General features: G+C 38.4%; 1 long non-coding RNA gene across 1 annotated transcript; it reads left to right on the plus strand.

Moving 5' to 3' along the window:
• Positions 1-1,369: 1,369 nt before the first annotated feature.
• LOC109500952 lies at positions 1,370-11,305 on the plus strand. The gene is made up of 3 exons (XR_002158852.2): positions 1,370-1,701; positions 1,797-1,944; positions 11,250-11,305. It is a non-coding gene; the product is annotated as an uncharacterized LOC109500952 (long non-coding RNA).
• The last annotated feature ends 2,160 nt before the right edge of the window (positions 11,306-13,465 follow it).

The raw sequence follows: 13,465 nt of genomic DNA on the forward strand, positions 1-13,465 counted from the left end.
AGTTGGGAGCCCAGTGGAATCCGTGACTTCATAAAATAGGAGGAAAGGCAAATTCTGAGTAGAAAGGCCACTACTATAGATTCAAATCCTGTCTGTTGCACTCAGAGCTCTGCAATTTGGGTAAGTTACTTCACTTTGCTGAACCACAGCTGTGTCATCTACAAAATGGAAAAATACTATCTACTTCATGGGATTGTCCTGAGGTTAAATGGGAGCAAAACCTATGAAATCATCTAGTTTACTGCCTGGACACAGAAGTTGCTTGATAAATATTTGTTGAATGAAGAAAACTGACAGAAATAGAATAAATAGCAGAGACTAGGATTTAAAACTAGGCTTTGCTATGTGACCTTGAACATGTTACCTAACCTTGACATTTCATTATCTCACATGTGATATAGGGAAAATCTATCCTATCTCATTGGCTTGTTGGGAAGATTGAATTGAAAGCCCTATGCAGGGCCTGACGTAGTCATTGGCACATAATTGGGGGTGAATAGATGTGCATTGAATGAAAATATAGATTAGCTCAACCTGGTCAGTACATCTTATTTAAGGAGGTTTCATAAATATTGCATACACACTCAGACACATACTCACAAAAGAGAAGACTGAGTCTGTTTCACATAATTAAAAATTGTTAAGATTCCATTATTTGAGAAGTTAACTTGCTTACAAAAGTTTGCTTATTTTTCAATAATGTCCAAAAAAATGGCATGCCTCTCAATCTGTGTTATATAAAAATTAGAAACTACCTTCATATCTTCTCATTAAAAACAAAGCCAGGTACATAGCTAAACCTTTGTGCAGAGGCTAGATGGCCTGCGTAACTTTTGCTCCATAGAAGTAGTGCTAAGAAAACTTGAAAACCATTATTTTTAAATAACCCAAGTACTACCAGCATTACTTCACTTTTGATTTGTTTGAACACCTTTAATGATTTGTTTTAATTCTATTCCTGCTTGGATAAATACATTTTACCTTGTATATTGTGGCTGTGACAGATAATGTTAGATGTTTCCCAGTATACCTTCTTTTCCACTTTCTTTTATATTTTTTATATTTTTTAAAATAAATTAAAAAAAATAATGTTTATTTTTGAGAGAGTGAGAGTGTGCGCGAGCATGAGTGGGGGAGGAGAGAGAGAAAGGGAGACACAGAATCCAAAGCAGGCTCCAGGCTCCAAGCTGTCAGCACAGAGCCTGACACAGGGCTCGGACTCACAAGCCATGAGACCATGACCTGAGCCAAAGTCAGACAGTCAACAGACTGAGCCACCCAAGAGCTCTCCACTTTCTTTTAATAGACGAACCCACTTCTTCACACTCCAACCTTCTATCTCCAGCCCATTGTTTAGAAGCATGGCCTCCCAGTGCAGACTACATTTCCCAGCATCTCTAGAAGCTAAATAAGTTCCTGTGCTAAAATTCCGGGAGATGGAAGATGAGTGAAATTGATATCTTTCATTTCTGGGTCATCTCCTTAAATACTTGCTCTGTACTCTCCCCTGTCCCTTATTCTGTGGGCTATCGCACAGATGTGGTAGAGACCCAGATTCGGTAACGCTGAAGAACATGACATCAGTGAATGGTAATGCAGCAGAAAGGAAGGAACTTGCGTCCTTTAATGACCTAGAGGAGTCAATCTACTTCACCACCTGGATCGGCGGGACTGTAATGTGAGAAACACATTTCTATCTATGTAAGCCATTACATTTGGGGTTTTTTGTTGTTGTTGTTATTATAGCATCTCAGTCTCTACCCCACCTAATGCAGGGTTTTACCTTTTTTTTCAAGAAAAAAAAATGGCTTCACTTGTGAAAATTGCCTGCAGGACTTAGGGGACAAACAGATTTTTGAAGACAAAAGTCTGATGTGTCAAGCTGAACTCTCTGAATATTCATTATCATTCCAAGGGCTTTCCATTGCTCCTCACTTGATAACGGTATTTTGAGTTCTAATGGAGAATGCTTAATTGTCAACTTGGTTGGTTTTGATTATGATTACACTGTGGTTTGCAATGAAGTAACACTTCTCCATTTATTTTACTAACTCTGCCAGTGAGTAGTGTTTGACTAAACTAAAGACCCTTCAATTTGCCTTATCTCTGTTATTAGACTTAGCCACAAATTAGATTTTAAAAAATGGAGGGTCTCAAAAGAGAATGTCTAAAAAAAATGGTTCACTAAGTTTTAACCTTGAAATAATAGTGTCAATTTTGTATACCATAACCTCCGATTTCCATTAAAACTTTTTTAATTTTTTTTACTAAAGGGCAGTCAGTATTGGAAATAGAAGTCTATTATATTGTTTTGCCACTATTGTGGCAAATGAGGTAAAACATGATTCAAGATTCTAATTTTGCATACCTTCAGCATAGGGTATTTGCGTCAGTGATTTTATTACTAGTGTAATGAATAGCTATGAGATGGCTTAGTTGTCAAAAATAAAGTCAATAAAAAAGATAGGTGATAAAAGAATTAGAGCATCAGGTGATGGTGGAATATAGCATAACATAGACAGAACATATCAAAGTTATCATAAATGGCCACCTATACAACTTAACTCAATCACAAATAGGACTGTTTTGGATCAACTGACTTGAAAAATAACCGCACTATTGAAATTTCAGTCACTTTGAATAATTCCCAGCTTCAGTGAAGCCAAATCAGTTTCTTCCCCTCACCTTCCCGGTAACCAGTGACAGCTGATGTAGTGGAAAGAACTCTTGGCTAGGAGTCAGGAAACTTCATTGCTAGGCTTGGCTTTCCCACTTAGTAAGTGTGAATTTGGGCAGGTCATTTAACCTTTGTGCAGAGTGATTATGAAGTTCAGAATAGGATCATCTCTAAGAAGTATTTTGAAAAATAAAAAGCTTATACAAATATACAATAGCATGTGTGTGTGTGTGCATGTGTGCATATAAGAAAAACTAACATTATCAATAATAGCCACCTATAAATGTATTTGTTCATATACACATATGAACACATATCTACAGATATGTACATGTATATACGTAAAGGTACACACACATGGTAGCTAAATTAAAAACTTTTACTATTTAGGATTTGTGTCCTGGTTGCCTCAGAGTCAAGGCAGTTATAGATTAACACACAATGCCAACGTGCAATGAAGAACTCTGAAAAAAAGACAAAGTCTATGTAGATGACATTTAAGAAGTATCTTTTAGTGGAGTCCTCTCGCTCTTCATTGATGGTTGAAAGCAAAGCAGACGAGGAGACTTTTGCTGTAATCATAACAGGTTACCAATAATTTATTGAACACCTCTGAATTCCCCCACCCCAAATAAAAGAATCTTAACAACGACCTACGTCTAATCTCAAGGTTTCATCCATATTCTATTCCTCTGTCTCCCCTCTCTGGGTGATAAAGTTCATAGGCCACCTCTGCCAGAGTTTTCAGGAAGTAACATCTGGAAGGTGTCAAGTTCTCATAATGGAACACAGGGTACACATTAGGCTTGTACCCTAAGGTCAGTAAGACTGTTACTGTAACATTCTTTTGAACTTTTAGTGATCATCCAAGATTAAGGAACAAACTAAGAATCATGAGAATAACTAATCTTCCCCCTACCTAGTTCTACATCACCTGATAATTGTTGAGGCCCAATAACAATTCTAAAATAAATTCAAGTGAGCTACATTCCTGTTTATGTAAACATAAATAAATTAGGAATGAATTTCATTGTGAGGCAGAGGGTAATACAAGAATCTTGGATTCATGAGCTCAGACAATACCATTCTATTTTGAAACCATCCATCAATTCCCCTTGATCTTTAATTTAAAACAACCACAAACAGAGCATTGAATTTTATGGTCTCAGTCCTCAGTGTGAACAAAAAGATGTATTAGACTGCACTTTTAGGGGACAGATTAGCATTGATGGTCATCTATCTCAAATTAACACTCACAGAATAATCACTAGATTAACATTAGGACTAGCAAAAAAAAAAATGGCATTTGAGATTTTCCCCCTCCTCCCCCACCTCCAGCCTTAAATAAAATGATAATGAATTTTACAATGGATTAGAAATATCTGCACAGACAGTATGGAAACAAAGAGCAAGAGCTGATCATTGACTCACATTCTGTACTTTGTTCTCCTGCTGTGGTTTGCCTCATCACTTGACCAGAGCAATCAGTCCAAGACCATTTCCAGGCATTAAAATAATGCTCACAACTAAGACAAAAGTCTTTCAGAAGTTGGAATTTCTTCTCCAGACTAATACTTCTATTTTCTGATACTCACAAAAAAGAGTTCCTAAGGAAGAATTCTGCAGCAATGTATGCAAAGCTTGCCACCTTAGAACTGTAATGTGCCTTTCTTCTAAAGGAGACCTCCAAAAGCATTGTCCCACTTAGTATCACAGTATACTTGCCAAAGAGGCTGCAGAGATCACCAGCCCATTTCGCAAATGGAGGCCTAAGTATTGTCCCGGCCTCTCTCCAAGCAGAGAGAACGAGAGGAAACAGTGACAGCCACATATTCTATGCATTTCTTGAATGTGCATTTATGAGCTCACATGTCAATGGCAGACTCCTTAAGCGGGTGCGGAATAAACAAGTAGAATACATTGGGAATGCTGGTCCTTGTGATTAGAATTTAACCCATTTCATGGAGCAACTGCAAAGGGACAAAATGTATGCAAGTAAACATAGTCTAATTGACCCAGGACTCACCCGACCCTTCTTGTCCTCTTGGAGTTGCAAATACCTACCCCGATGGGCAGAAGTCAGCTAGAAAAGAGACAGCAAAGAGAGACAGAAGCCCGAAACTCCTTAGTCTTTATATGCACCCACCTCTCTATTCAAACATCCTCTTCACTCTGATTGGCTTCTGGTTTTCTCACTGCTCCTTGCCTTTGAAATGTTCTCCACTCAGCAGCATGCAGGGTTAATGTCTCCAAATTCCCTCAGAGCATCTACGCATGTCCTGGACACGTATGTGTATTTCCAGTGACCCAAAGTGACAGTCAGTGGGAGGTAGCTTCTTGTAACTCCTTTTCCTGGAGACTTGTCTCTCTCCCTTGCATGGCTGGCCTTGGCTTTTCTAAAAGGCTAAGGGAGGTTATCTATTCTCTTCACCCACAGGTTACAAACCATAATGTGGCTCTGTTTTAGAAGGATGGTCTGCATAAATAGCATATCACTGCCAAAAGGAAAACTTAGGTTCTATATTTGAACCTCTACCTTGTCTTCCAAATCAAACACCTCCCAAAATGATGAACCCATTGTTGCCTTCCTATTGGACACCTTCCTACTTAGGTCAACAATATTTCCTTTCTTAATATGATTTTCTCCCTTTTTTCTTCTTTATAAAAGTTTATTTATAAAGTTTCTTCAGACACAGTGGAAGCTATGGGTTGTTTTCTGAAAAGAAAAGAAAAGAAAAGAAAAGAAAAGAAAAGAAAAGAAAAGAAAAGAAAAGAAAAGAAAAACAAAAATGCTGTTATTCCTAGCTTCCCATACCATATTACAGAATGAGCATATGTGATTTTCAAGGAGTAATAACTGTAATAAGTTTTTCATTTCATCTTCATTTCTTGATTGCACAAATGAATATTCAGGTGAAATTCTGCCATAATAAGACAAGGGAGTTTCCAAGTTACTTTCTTGGGGTGAAATTTTATTATACCCATTATTGAATGAAAGCAAAAGAAAAGCTTAAGAATCATTCAGCTATGCATATACTTTGCTACTGTAATGATGTTTGCTGAAATGGCAGATATCCAATAGACCATTTTTTAATTCCATCATGACCATTTTTGATAACCAGAATGTGATAGCATGATTACCTATGTGTAAATTGAATTCTTCATCCCTGGTCTACACAGAGACTACAAAAACATCTTTTTAAAACCATGTTTCATTGAATTTAACTGATTCCTGCTGAATAGATAAATGTCAACTTTTCCTACAGTGTTTTTTCCAGTGAAATTCAATTAGTAATGAGATTTAACATTTTCAACAATAAATTTATAACATGCTAAGTTTAATCTTTTGAAATCTTGCAACAGACTACTGCACTCCTTCTTCCCAATTTCTCAGGGATGGAGATGTACTGAATGTCCTCTCAGAATTCTCAAATGTTGAGTTATTTTTGATTCAGAACATTTCCACTGGTTGTCCTTGAGTAGACATGCCATATTATCACATTACCTTTGGAATCCCTTTAAACTGTGACCCACATTCTCAGTAAGGCAACTAGATATGAACACCTTCTTTTCCACTGACTTTTTTTAAAATGACATCTCCCTTGAGTAACTGGTCACCTTGCAAGGTCTCAATTCATTGAGCTGAGTACATGTGATACATATTCCTATGAACTGTAGGGACTTTTGTTTGTTTTGCCTAACTTGGAAGTAACAAGAACTTTAATATCGCCCACATATTTGAGTTGTAAAGTTCACAATATTGTCCCAGACAATTTTATTTTTCAGTGTTTCTTGTACTTTCTTTACACCTTATACACCAATTACACATGCGTGTGTGTGCTCATATATCCACAGTTAAAGACTTAGGTTCTAGGTTAAGTCCCACTTAAATAATTCACAACTCAGCCTTGTGATAAAAGAAAGTTTTCATTAAGCTCTTAACATTTATTATTGTTCTCTGTAGATGCAGATCGGAGTGTGCAATCTTTCACAATAATCTTTTACACATGGTCTGTTGGAAACAATCCTGTGAAGTCATTGTCTCCTTGTCTTCACCTTCCCTCTCCGAGTGCCCAGACCAGTCTTTAGAAGTGTGTTTAGCTAACACAAACTTCTGTCTACTCCCCAGATATCTTCATTTTAATCAAGAATGAATCTTAATGAATTTCTAAATGGCAGGTTTCCAGATACCCATGAATGGGGTAGGGGAAATTGTGGTGGAAACACTGCCAGCGCTTTGAAAGGAAGATAGCAAAAAGAAAAGTGGCAAAATGCATAGTTTTCAATTTTAACAAGCAAAATTGTACCAAATAAAATTGTATTTCCATACATTATTTCTAATACTTACCCTGCCAAGTGGGTACTATTATTATTAACCCCAGGTTTACAAATAAGGAAGCTGAAGCTCCTAATGTTTCATGATTTGCCCAGGGTTGGACAGCAGTGAAGTGGCCAAGCCAGAACTCAAACCAGGTCTATGGATGCCAAGCCCACCTACCTGTGCCTTCACATTTTACTAGACTTTGTTAGAGGCTTGAGTGGAGGGTGAGAGCTCAAAATCTCCAAGTATCAGCTTCAAGTAATTTAATTTGTACAGGAAATGATGTTCAGACCAGAAGATACCTATGGAGCATCTAAAAATGCTCCTCCTTCCATCTTTTTAAACCCAAGGAAGATACAAAACAGAGAAAACATGGGCTTAAAGTCAGAAAGCACTGACTCAAATTCTGTTTCAGGTAGTTATTATACTGGCTCTTACATTATAATGGCTTGGGTAAAATTAGTTGTTTGGAGCCAGGTTCTTCCATATAAGCAATGAATGTAATAATATCTACTCCATCAATCTACTGTGAGGATTAAGTGAAATAAACCACATGCAAGTTTCAAGGTGAGTGCCTCACTCCTAGTATGAATTCAATAAATGGTCCTTCCGAAAAACCATTCTTTTACCCTTCCTTGCATGGAAGGAATGGTCCTGCTTTCATCCATTGTCATAGTTTATTTACAATCTTTAGCTCCAAAAGAAGATGTTTTTCAAGTCTATAACAACATATTCTTTTTTTATGCTTATTTCTGAAAGAGAGAGAGACACACACACACAGAGTGTGAACGGGGGAGGGGCAGAGAAAGAGGGAGACACAGAATCCGAAGCAGGCTCCAGGCTCTGGGCCGTCAGCACAGAACTCAAAATGGGGCTTGAACCCATGAACCATGAGATCATGATCTGAGCCGAAGTTGGATGCTTAACCGACTGAGCCATCCAGGTGCCCCACAATATTATCTTAATGATCACTGGACAGCAGTTATACCACCATGGCTAAGAGCATAAATTCTAATTCTAAATCCTAACTGCTGGTTTAAATCCTGGTTCTACTCTTGAAAAGTTGTATAATGGTAGCACATTTGCTCAATGCTTCTGGGCCTCATTTTTCCTATCTGTAAAATAGGGATAATAATAGCACATACCTGGTGAAGTTTTATAAGTTAAATTCATTAATACAAGTCAAGTGCTCAGTACAGTGACTGGCAACTAGCAAGTGCTTTATAAATGCTAGCTATTATTATTAACCAAGCAAGTAATAGAGCTAGAACACTCATTCTCAACCAAGGGCGATTTGGCTCCCCAGGTGACATTTGACAATATCTGGAGATATTTTTGATAGGTACAACTCAGTGATGAGATGACATCTAGAGGGTAAAGGCCAGGGATGCTATTAAGCATTCTAAAATACCTAAGACACCCCTGCAACAAAGAAATAACAGTCCAAAAGTCAATAGTACCAAAGTTTAGAAATACTGAGTTGAGAAAAACCATCCCTGGCCAACAGAGATCCTGTGATATTTTCCCAGGGGACATAAGAAGTCACTAATCAAATATTGCTGGAAAATCAAATAGGCATACAAAAACCACATCCTTTTCAATGTCAAGTAAGCTAATATTGGAAAAAGTCAAATGGTTATTGGCTCTATGGGACTATAACACTTCAGTATGTCTTAGAGTTATGTTAAAATACTCTTTCAAAAGAGTAATATTTATTTCTTATTAGAATCATTACTCTAAAATTCATTGAATGAAAATTCAGAAAGTGCATAACCAAGGATGCACAAGGGCTTCAGAGACTGCAGGTCCCATAAAAATTAATGCTCACAAACTTAGCGGGATTCCTTCCCCCACAGGACCCAGCAAGAGATCATGGTCTGTTTATAGTGGATACCGGGTAGCAAAGAAAGTGGGCATGAATTTTTACGCTCCTTTGTATCTTCACATTCCTCAACCTTAATTACTTTGTGGGCGATGGGGTTATTTAAAGAAAGATAAATATGAAACTCTCAAAGTATCTCTTTCCTCACAGTTCTAGTGTCTCAGTGAATTTAGTAGGATCTCCAGTTAGGGAGGACTCCTTATCAATCCTCTCCGTGACTTTCTCTGTATGTCTTCTAGCTTGAGTTGAAGAGGGCATGTTGCCAGAACATGCCAGAACTAAGTAGGCCCAGGGGATGGTTTTTCCTTACTAAAGAATAGCCTTCACACTCTGACGAGGAAAATGGGAAGCTCTCCATAAGGAGAACTGTTGGTCCTGACTTTCATTATTTGGGACTTGATGGCTGGTACTCAGAGAACTAGAAAGTTACAATGAGGTCTCTTCTTCCTCAATTCTTGGAGGGAGATGCTGTTCAAACACAAAAAGCTCTTCCAATGGACAGAAGATACATGAAGAGGTATGACTCCTTTTTAATGCTTGTAGGTGAGATCCAGCAGAGAGGTTCATATGTGTTTACGATGGACTTGGTATTGACTGCCATCTAAAGGGAGGACTCTGTATCATTCTGATTTAAGGACTTAAATATAATTTATTGTCAAGTTAATAACATATAGTACATACAGTGTGCTTTTGGCTTCGGGAGTAGATTCCCATGATTCATCACCTAAATACAACACCCAGTGCTCATCCCAACAAATGCCCTCCTCAATGCCCATCACCCATTTTCCCTTCCCTCCAATCCCCCACCACTAATATGTACATTAGTGCACAAATGTATCAGGTCTGAATCCCCAGAACCTGTAAATGTTACCTTATTTGTAAAAAAGCATTTTGCAGATGTGACTAAATTAAGAATCTTGAGATGGAGAAGATTATTTTGGATTATCTGGCTGGGCCTTAAATGTAATCATGAATATCCTTATAAGAAGGAGGCAGAGGAAGACTTGACACACACAGAAGAGAAGAAGGCCATGTGACCAGGGAGGCAGAGACTGGAGGGAAGCAGCCACCAGACATTGGAAGGGTCAAGGAAAGGATTCTTCCCTAGGGCCTCTGAAATAGGTGGAGCTCTGCCAACACCTTGATTTCTGTCCAGCGAAAATAATTTCGGACTTTTGGCCTCCAGAACTATGAGAGAATACGTTTCCAGTGTTTTAAGGTTGTGGTAATTTGTTTCGGCAGCCACACAAAACTAATACAGTGGTCATGACTGTGGATTCTCTTCTCACAGACCTCCATCAGTCTAACCTAAGTGGGAAAAAGGAAGTGGGGAAGAGGAAGAAGAATGAGAAAACAGAAGGCAAACAAGAGATAAAAGATCCCCAAATCCTAAACATCCTAAAATGTACAACTCCCTGCAACAAAGAATTATATTTTTATACCCCCTCCAACACTTTGTACAGGGCTGATTTGTAAGAGTCCTGTGGTGACTGACTACCTACTATTCTATTCAGTAATACAGATGGTCTCATCTCCTTTATCTCTACCTCTTATCATATTGTACAATGATGACTGATACTGAGAATTATGTCCCTGAGGCATGCTAGGTCTAAATCATAAAAAAAAAAAAAAAAAAAAAAGTCTACTCATGCATTTTAGAAAGATTTCTAACTGGAAGAGTTGAGGCCAGAAAGCATTTCTCATTCAACCTAATTTAACTCCAAAATGCAATTAACAGCAACTCCTCAAGTCCCAAATACTCACAGCATCTGAAGATTTATGTATTACCAGAAGAGTCACAGGTTTATCCTAAAATATACCTGAGAGTACCAGCTTTCTCGCATTTATTTCCCAATGTATGCCAACTCTTAGTATAAAAGTAAGCTTTTTTATATAATTGCTTATATATCCTGGCTTTAAATTTCCCAAAGGAAAGTCTGCATTTTGGGGACTGTTTATAATTTTCATATTGCTCATTTGCATCCGGCATAACTGAAACTTCAGTTCAGCAAATCATCCCTCAGCAAGTGATAAGATAACTAGCCAAGTGCAAGCCATTATGTGCGCACATGGCTAAAGAATCTCATCAAGGACCTATGACTATTTGTGAGTGTCCCTCATGATTGCACATTTTAACGTGCATTATATTTTGGTTTTTAACCTTAAAAAGACGTAAGGCACATTGAGGCATTCCCATCATGTAAAAGTAGTTTATAAAAAACACATTCCACAAGACCCACACTCAGAAAATGGAAATAAATTAAGCAAGTGAACAAATTAACATACCTCCAAAACAGAAAACCAAGACTTAAAATATTGTACACCTTAGTGAAATAACAGCTGCTCTTATTAAAAACCATATATTCCAGGGAGAAGCCAAGATGGCAGAACAGCATGGAAGCTGTTTGTGTGTCTCGCGTCCATGAAATACAGCCAGACCAACACTAAACTATCCTACACACCTAGAAAACCGACTGGAAGATTAACACAACAATCTGCACAACCTGAACCACAGAATTCAGCAGGTACGCGACAAGGAGAGCTGAACTTGGGGAGCAAGAAGCCCCGAAAGGTAGGGAGCCACTTTTGCGGATGGAGAGAGGACGGAGACTGGGAAGGGGGGGGAGCATACAGGAAAAGCACCCCTCCCCAAAAGCAGCTGAAGAGAAAGTGGAAAATTGGAAATAGCCACAGGGACTAAACTAAAAAGGGAGAAAGGAGAGAGGAGAGGGTTTAAATTCCATTAAAACTGTAAACAAGGGGAGCGCAAAGGCTGCAACTCCGCAGCTCCATACCTGGAGGTGTTCTGGTGGGAAGGGTGAATCCCCAGGAACAGAGTGGGGTCCGGGAGGTTCTCGGGCCACACGGGGAAAAATGGTCCCACTGCTGGAAGGACACTTGGTAGAGACTGTTGAAGCCACCTGGTCCCAGCAGACCCCGGAAGGCAGCCACTTTCGCTGGTGCTGGGGCAAGATTGTTGAGGGTGAAGCCTGGTGCCAGATATGTGTTGCAATTTTCCATGGTCCCAGAAACGCTGAGGCTACACTGTCTCGCGATTTTGGGGGGGGGGGGGCGGGCTGGCACCTGGCCAGTCTCGGTGCACTGGCAACAGCAGGGTCCAGCGGGCGTTCCTGGGTGAAGCCGACTTTCAGCCATTGCTCGGTGAGACCCTCCCGCACAGGGGTGGAGCGGGTCAAAGCCACAGTCCTTCAGAAGTAAGGGGCCGGCGAAAACAGCCGCATCTGAGACAAAACTTGGGAGAGAGGTACCGCCTGGGGCCTGGTCACTGAGAGTGGAAAAGCAGGGAGTGGACGACAGCTGAAGACGAAGGACCGTTGTGCAATTGCTGATCTGGGAGAACAGACTGGGTGGCTGGAGGGCTCCATTTTTCACCGCTCCCGCGCATGCGCATGCGCACCAAGGAGCACGTGCAACCATCTACCTCAGTAGGCTAGCAGCTCCATCTAGTGGAGAGCGGAGCTGTTACACCGAGCCCCACCCAGCTGTGCCATCTTCCCTCTTCAAGAACACAAGCCTCACCCGCGGCTTAATTTACGGACTACAAAGAGCTACATGGACTGACCTCTAGGGGAAAACAAAGCAATTTCAGTCCTACTTCAATCTGTTAGCAGGTTCATCTATTCAATTTTTTTTCTCTTTTTCCTTTTCATCTTTTACAATTCTTTTCTTTTTCTTGAATACAGAAAGAGAAAAAACTCATTTTTATTTTCAACTTTTATTAAAAATATCTGTCTTTAATTTTTATTACTATATTTTTTACTTTTGTGGAAAATTTTTCAAATTCTACTTTACATCCATCATTTTATTTTAGTCTACTTCGGTGTACTCACACTTTCAAATTTTCAAACAATTTCCTTTATTTTCTTTCTTTTTCTTTTTTTCTTTTTTTCTCTTTTTCATTTTTTTCTTTTTCTTGAATGCAGAAAGAGAAAAACTTCATTTTTACTTTCAATTTCTTTTAAAAATATTTTATTTAATTTTTATTAATATATTTTTTGCTTTTATGTAAATTTTTTCAAATTCTATCTTACCCCCATCATTTTATTTCAGTCTACGACAGTGTATTCACTTTTTCAAATTTTCCAATGATTTCTTTTTTTGTCTTTTCTTTTTTGTTTTTTTATCTTTTTTCTCTTTTTCATTTCTTTATTCTTAAATACAGAAAATGACAAAATTCATATTTTTTCTTTCTAATTTTTATTAAAAATATTTTCTATAATTTTTTCTACTATATTCTCTACTTTTGTGTACTTTAGTCTACTTTAGTGTATTCATTTTTTCAAATTCTCAAACGATTTCCTTTTTTTTTCCCTCTCCCCCACCCTTTTGTTTTTGTTTTTATTTCTCTAATCTGTCAAACCACTTTCTACACCCAGACCAAAAACCACCTAGGATCTAGCATCATCTATTCGATTTTGGTGTGTGTGTGTGTGTGTGTGTGTTTAATTTTTAATTTTAATATTTCTTTTAATTTTATTTTTTTTAATTTCAATTTTTATACCTCATTAATTCTTTTTCTCCCTTCAAAATGACAAAATGAAGGAATTCACCCCAAAGAAAAGAG

This window comes from Felis catus, chromosome B3 (genome assembly GCF_018350175.1).
Source record: "Felis catus isolate Fca126 chromosome B3, F.catus_Fca126_mat1.0, whole genome shotgun sequence".
In the NCBI taxonomy this organism is placed as follows: domain Eukaryota; kingdom Metazoa; phylum Chordata; class Mammalia; order Carnivora; family Felidae; genus Felis; species Felis catus.